A 5554-nucleotide genomic window follows, 5' to 3' on the forward strand; every position below is an offset into this window, starting at 1 on the left:
TTGAACGCTTCCCCCTGCTCAGCGCTGGAGCCTGCACCTTTTCCGACACATGACAGCTGATCTGATCAGCTGTCATGAGACCCTAACAGCTGCGGGAGGAATCGCGATCCTCCTACGGCTGTTAACCAGTTAAATGCTGCTGTCAAACTCTGACAGCGGCATTTAGCATGCATTTCTGGCAATTGTGCCAGAAATCTGCCCATCGGTGACCCCCGTCACATGATCGCAGGTCACCGATGGGTTGGCATGACAACCTGAGGTCTAACGCAGACCTCTATGGTTGTCACTGCCGTATTGCTATGAGCGCCACCCGGTGCTCATAGCAAGTGAGTAATTCTGCTACATACAGGCGATCTGATCATCGCCTGTATGTAGCAGAGCTGATCGAGTTATGGCAGCTTCTAGTTTCTATTGAAGCATGCCAAAAGTTAAAAAAAATTGATTTTAAAAATATTAAAAATATATGAAAGTTCAAATCACCCCCCTTTCTCCCTATTCAAAATAAAACAATAAAAAAATCAAATATACACATATTTGGTATTGCAGCATTCAGAATCCCCCGATCTATCAATATATAACAAGAATTAATCCAATCGGTAAACGGCATAGTGAGAAAAAAATTGAAAAGCTAGAATTACGTTTTTCTGTCGCTGCAACATTGAAATAAAATGCAATAAAGGGAGATCAAAAAATCATATACACACCAAAAAGGTATCAATAGAAACGTCAGATCGGTGTGCAAAAAATAAGCCCTCACCTGGCCCCAGATCCCCAAAAATTGAGATGCTATGGGTCTCAAAAAATGGCAACATTTTTTTTTTTTTAACTTGGATTATTTTTTTCACCACTTAATAACAAAGAACCTATACATGTCTGGTGTCTGTGAACTCATAATGACCTAGAGAATCATATTGGCAGGTCAGTTTTAGCGTTTAGTAAACATGGTAAAATAAAATCCCCCCAAAAATTGGGGAATTGTACTTTTTTGAAATTTCACCGCATTTGGAATTTTCTTTCCCATTTTCCAGTACACGATATGGTAAGATCAATGGTGCCATTCAAAAATACAGCTCGTTCCACAAACAACAAGCCCTCTCATGGCCATATTGATGGAAAATAAAAAAGGTATGGCCATGGGAAGAAGGGAAGCAAAAAATGGAAACGCAAAAATGGAAGTAACCCTGGTCCTTAAGGGGTTAATATAAAATCACATTAATTCTGTGTCTGGAAGACATAATGGATATAGTCTACCTTTACATGGATCTGTCCCATGGAGAAGAGGAATGGTGCAGTCAAATGGCCAATGAGGAGGTAATGTTTCCGCTCTTTGGAAAAGGTGACTGAAAGCCCTGATGAAGAAATAGCTGATTGAAGGAGATGGAAATGCAGCGCCCCAGAGTCCTGGTCGTTGCAGTAATGTCACTCTTCCACCAGGGGGAGTGATATTACGTCTGATGCCTGCCCTGTGTTCAGTGCTCTGGACTGTGGATGCTGAAGCCTTCAGTAAAGGTAAAGAGACTGCAACCTTTGTGTCCTCGTTATTCACTGCGCCTGACATCGTCCACCATCACCACCTACACACCTGTGAAGCCCTGGGGACATACTTCACCTTTGGGAAGGTATACCATCTAGCTGCCATTCCATCACCCCAGTGGACCCCTAAGCAGCGTCGGTCACCCTGACCGAGTACCACAGATGGCGTCACGAACACCGTACAAACTACACCTTTAATTGGGCGCCCCTCAAAGGCCAGGGACCGGGTCAGGCCATCGTGACATACCCCGAACCGAAGGACCCGGTACTGAGTACCCCATTGCCCTTAACGTGGGGGCGCTCCAGAAACAGAACAAGTTTCAAATAAGACGATTGAAGTAGAGCTTTAAGGGAATTTTGAAAATAAGAGGATTCCCAATGGGAGGTTTAGTCGGTCAACCAATTAATAATTGGAGCATCTAGGTATAACCAGTTTGCCTTTAGGTGTAAGAGGAGGAATCGCCTTTGGGTTTACATTATCCTCTACTAGAGTCTGTGATTTCCCTGTTTGGCCTTCAGCTTGGAAAACACCATTTGGGAGTGACATCAAAATAGGCACAGAGAATATCTTTTGGCTGATTATTTTGAAAACAATCTGCATAGGTGTCCTGTGCAGCCTTTCTTGGAGAAGACCTTGCAGAAATAATTATTTCTGGTGACACTTTGGTGGTGAGAGTGTGAAGAAAGAAATTAAGAAAGAATCTCCATTTTTGTGCTTTTCGACTCCATTTTGTTGTTTTGATATAAATTTTGTTAGTAGGCTAAACTTTACCGCTGGTATGAGACCTTGATTGTTGCAACTTGGGCAGAACATGAGACTGAGGGTGTATTGTTCTACAAAACTTTGACGCACAGATTGTTCCTGTATTCTTATAGGCTAAGAACCGTGAGCGTGTTCTTATGCTGATTGGTTGAAGTGTAATTTCTATGACTGTGATATAGTCATGCAGAATAAACGGGGGCCAGAGATCAGCTCGATCCCCCATACAGAGACACACGTCTCCGTCTGGTCATTTTCAGTTGCTGGCAACACTTTATATATTAATTTGGAAATCACTGGGTTAACCGTGAAGGATCACTTTAAATCCTCCCTCAACAGTTGGTGCCGAAAACCGGGATCCAAGCAGGAACGCCTCTGCCCCCCGGAGGACAACAAGACAAAGGACCCTCGGACCAGACGCAGGCACTGGAAAATTGGGACTGATCATCCCCCACAACAACCACGGTAAGTTGGCAGTTATACTGTCCAGACTGACCGTTTGGTGTGGTTTTCCTGTGTTTGTTGCTGCAAAGAGGATCTGAGGTTTGTCCCCGGAGGTGGGATGATTCTAGGGTGGAATCATATAGAGGTGTAGTTCCGTTGGAAGCCCAGTGCTTGAACCGTACCTCATAAGGGACGGACACCCCGGATTAACCAGTGATGTAATTCTCTTTACAGTCAAAATACCCTGAATTCCTGATCACTGTTAGAATCAGGAGCGGTGAGGTGATTGAAGATTGGGTAGGATGCGTAACTCAGGAATACATAGATATATATGTGTATGTCCAGGGGCGTCCGGAGGGGTTAAGTCTGAGACGCCCTCCTCCTTTCACTGAGGTGATCGAAGATGGGTAGGATGCATAACTCAGGAATATATTGATTTAAATATTTCCAGGGGTGTCCGGAGGGTTGAGTCTAAGACGCCCTCCTCCTTTCACTGAGTACCGCGATTTTGGGTTGTCCTAGCGGGGGACAGGTAAAAACCCTGAGTGGAATAGGCCACACAGCTGCTCTGGTAACTATACACGACTAAAAAGGGGTATTTCGCTTTAAAGGAGAATCAGTTCGTGGAAGAAGAAGACTTTGAATTGTGTGATAAAAATTAGATATTGTTAACCCAAAGAAGGGAAAAGAAATCTGTCAGGAATGCAGGGAAAATATTCTCAATCTGGTATGTGAATTGTGCGATGAAGATTTTGTAGAAATTAATTAAGTCTGAGAACTACTGTATTTCGTTTGTGTTTGTCTTTGAAATATCCGATGGGAGGGGTCGCGTAGCTGCGCTATTGCTTGTCTCTTTTCTCTGTGTAGAGGAATGCTGTGATCTCTCTTATGTCTGTGTCCTTGGAATGGAGAGAGCACATACTGTAACGGTGTTCTCTGTATTTTCTCTGGTAGATCTGTGTCTTGTTTAAGGCGACAATATTGTTTTGAAGTACAAAGAAATATTATAATCTGGAAAATTGAAGGTGAAATCTAGCGTCTAGTTTTAGAAGGAAATTTGTAAGTGACTGGTAAAAGCAAGTTGAGTGGTTGATATATAGCAAATTGAGGATCAACAGAGAAAGTGAATTCTAGTTGTTTTTGTTACCGTTACGTTGAAAAAGGAAAGTTGTCTACTCCTATGATAAAGTCTGGATGTTTTGTGGTACCGGAAGGAATTGATAAAGTCCCTGCTTGATGATAAGGTCCCTCCCCAGGAAATCAAGCCTCTTCTCCCGACCGTAAGCTCTGTGGGTTGCCAAAACTTAGTGCGCCTCCACCCTATGATCCGGCTGCGTGGATCTGTGATGTATGCGGAGTTACTAATTCCCAGTGTAGAGAGGTCCATTACAATTGTGAAGCAAAGAAGACCCGGAGTTGTAGCCCCCACCTTTCCCTTGCTAAATGCTGACAGCCCCCCCTGACAGCCCCCCTTTTCACAGCTGCAAGGACGAAGCTTCATTCCTTATCAGAGTTCAGCCCCTGCCCTCCCCACCTTACACAAATCTAGTCTCATACTAAGATATCCCTTTTAACCCTGTCTGGGAATCTCCCTCCCCAGCCCCATGTCAATTCTCAGATCAAGAGCTTGTTTTAATTAGAGTAGATAACAGACCCAATAAATATACTTTTATAAAACCTATCCCTGTGGGACCCTTCCCTGAAGTTACTGCTCAGTTCGTAATCTCTCCCTTATGTCCGGTAAATTTACTGGGGGCAGATTTATTATTACAGTTCCGCTCCAGAATACAATTCCAAGATGATGGTCCTGATGGACCCAGATTCTCCCCCAATAATGCCTGTAGAACCAGTAAAAGTGTTTCTCAAACCTGGTGCCCCTTTTTCTAAAGTCCATCAATACCCTTTGAAATATGATCAGGAGCAGTGTCTCAAGGGGCAAATACAAATGTTATTCGATAATGGTGCCCTGATACCCTGTGTTTCCCCATGTAACACACCCTTGTTTCCCGTTAAGAAAAAGACCCCACCCAGCCAATCCCTTGTGTACCGGCTGGTACAAGATCTACAGGCATTTAATGCAGTTACTGTTCCAGAAACTCCGGTGGTGTCTAAGCCACATACTCTTTTGTCCCAGATATCTCAGGATGCTGCTTGGTTCATGGTTATCGATCTTGCCAATGTCTTCTTCAGCATTCCATTACACCCAGATTGCCAGTTCTGTTTGCATTCATTTATCAGGGATGACAATTGATGTGGACAGTTATGCCAAGGGGGGGCCAGTCATAGCCCAAGAGTGTCAGGCCTACCTTGCCACTTATGGCCCCTTGCAAACAGGAGAGACTATGGCCACCCCACATGATGTATATAGTATCCTTGATCAAGTACAATCTGGCCACATGTCCATGGCTAGACAGCTGCGACTTCAGTGTGCTATTCTCATGTCTATTAATGTGATTTTAAAAAAGGTGCGCTGTCCTGAACCCCGCTACTCTTCCCCTAGTTCCTATGGATCCAAAGGGGGGAGGAGTAGGTGATATAAAAAAGGACATTCTTTCTTTCTAGAATGGATCCAGAGGAACAAGATTAGGTTTCCAAACCACATGATTGTCTGAAATTGATGTCTCAGGAAACGGCTGGTCTCTAGTGTGCCTATTCTAATGCTGATTTTGAGCTTTTTGTAGATGGATCCCGTCACCAAGATGACCAAGGACGCTTCTGTACCAGATATGCTGTGGTCTCAGAACATGAGGTAATCAAGGCAGAGTTAATGCCAGCTCATATGTCTGCACAAGAAGCAGAAGGTAAGACTGTAAATAT

The 5554-nt window shown here is 43.8% G+C and overlaps 1 long non-coding RNA gene across 1 annotated transcript; it reads left to right on the top strand.

Annotated features, from left to right (window-relative positions):
- The first annotated feature begins 2216 nt into the window (after positions 1 to 2216).
- Positions 2217 to 4758, top strand: LOC143791896 (uncharacterized). Its single transcript, XR_013219915.1, has 2 exons — positions 2217 to 3019; positions 3131 to 4758. It is a non-coding gene; the product is annotated as an uncharacterized LOC143791896 (long non-coding RNA).
- The last annotated feature ends 796 nt before the right edge of the window (positions 4759 to 5554 follow it).

The sequence above is a fragment of the Ranitomeya variabilis genome, chromosome 1, assembly GCF_051348905.1.
Source record: "Ranitomeya variabilis isolate aRanVar5 chromosome 1, aRanVar5.hap1, whole genome shotgun sequence".
In the NCBI taxonomy this organism is placed as follows: domain Eukaryota; kingdom Metazoa; phylum Chordata; class Amphibia; order Anura; family Dendrobatidae; genus Ranitomeya; species Ranitomeya variabilis.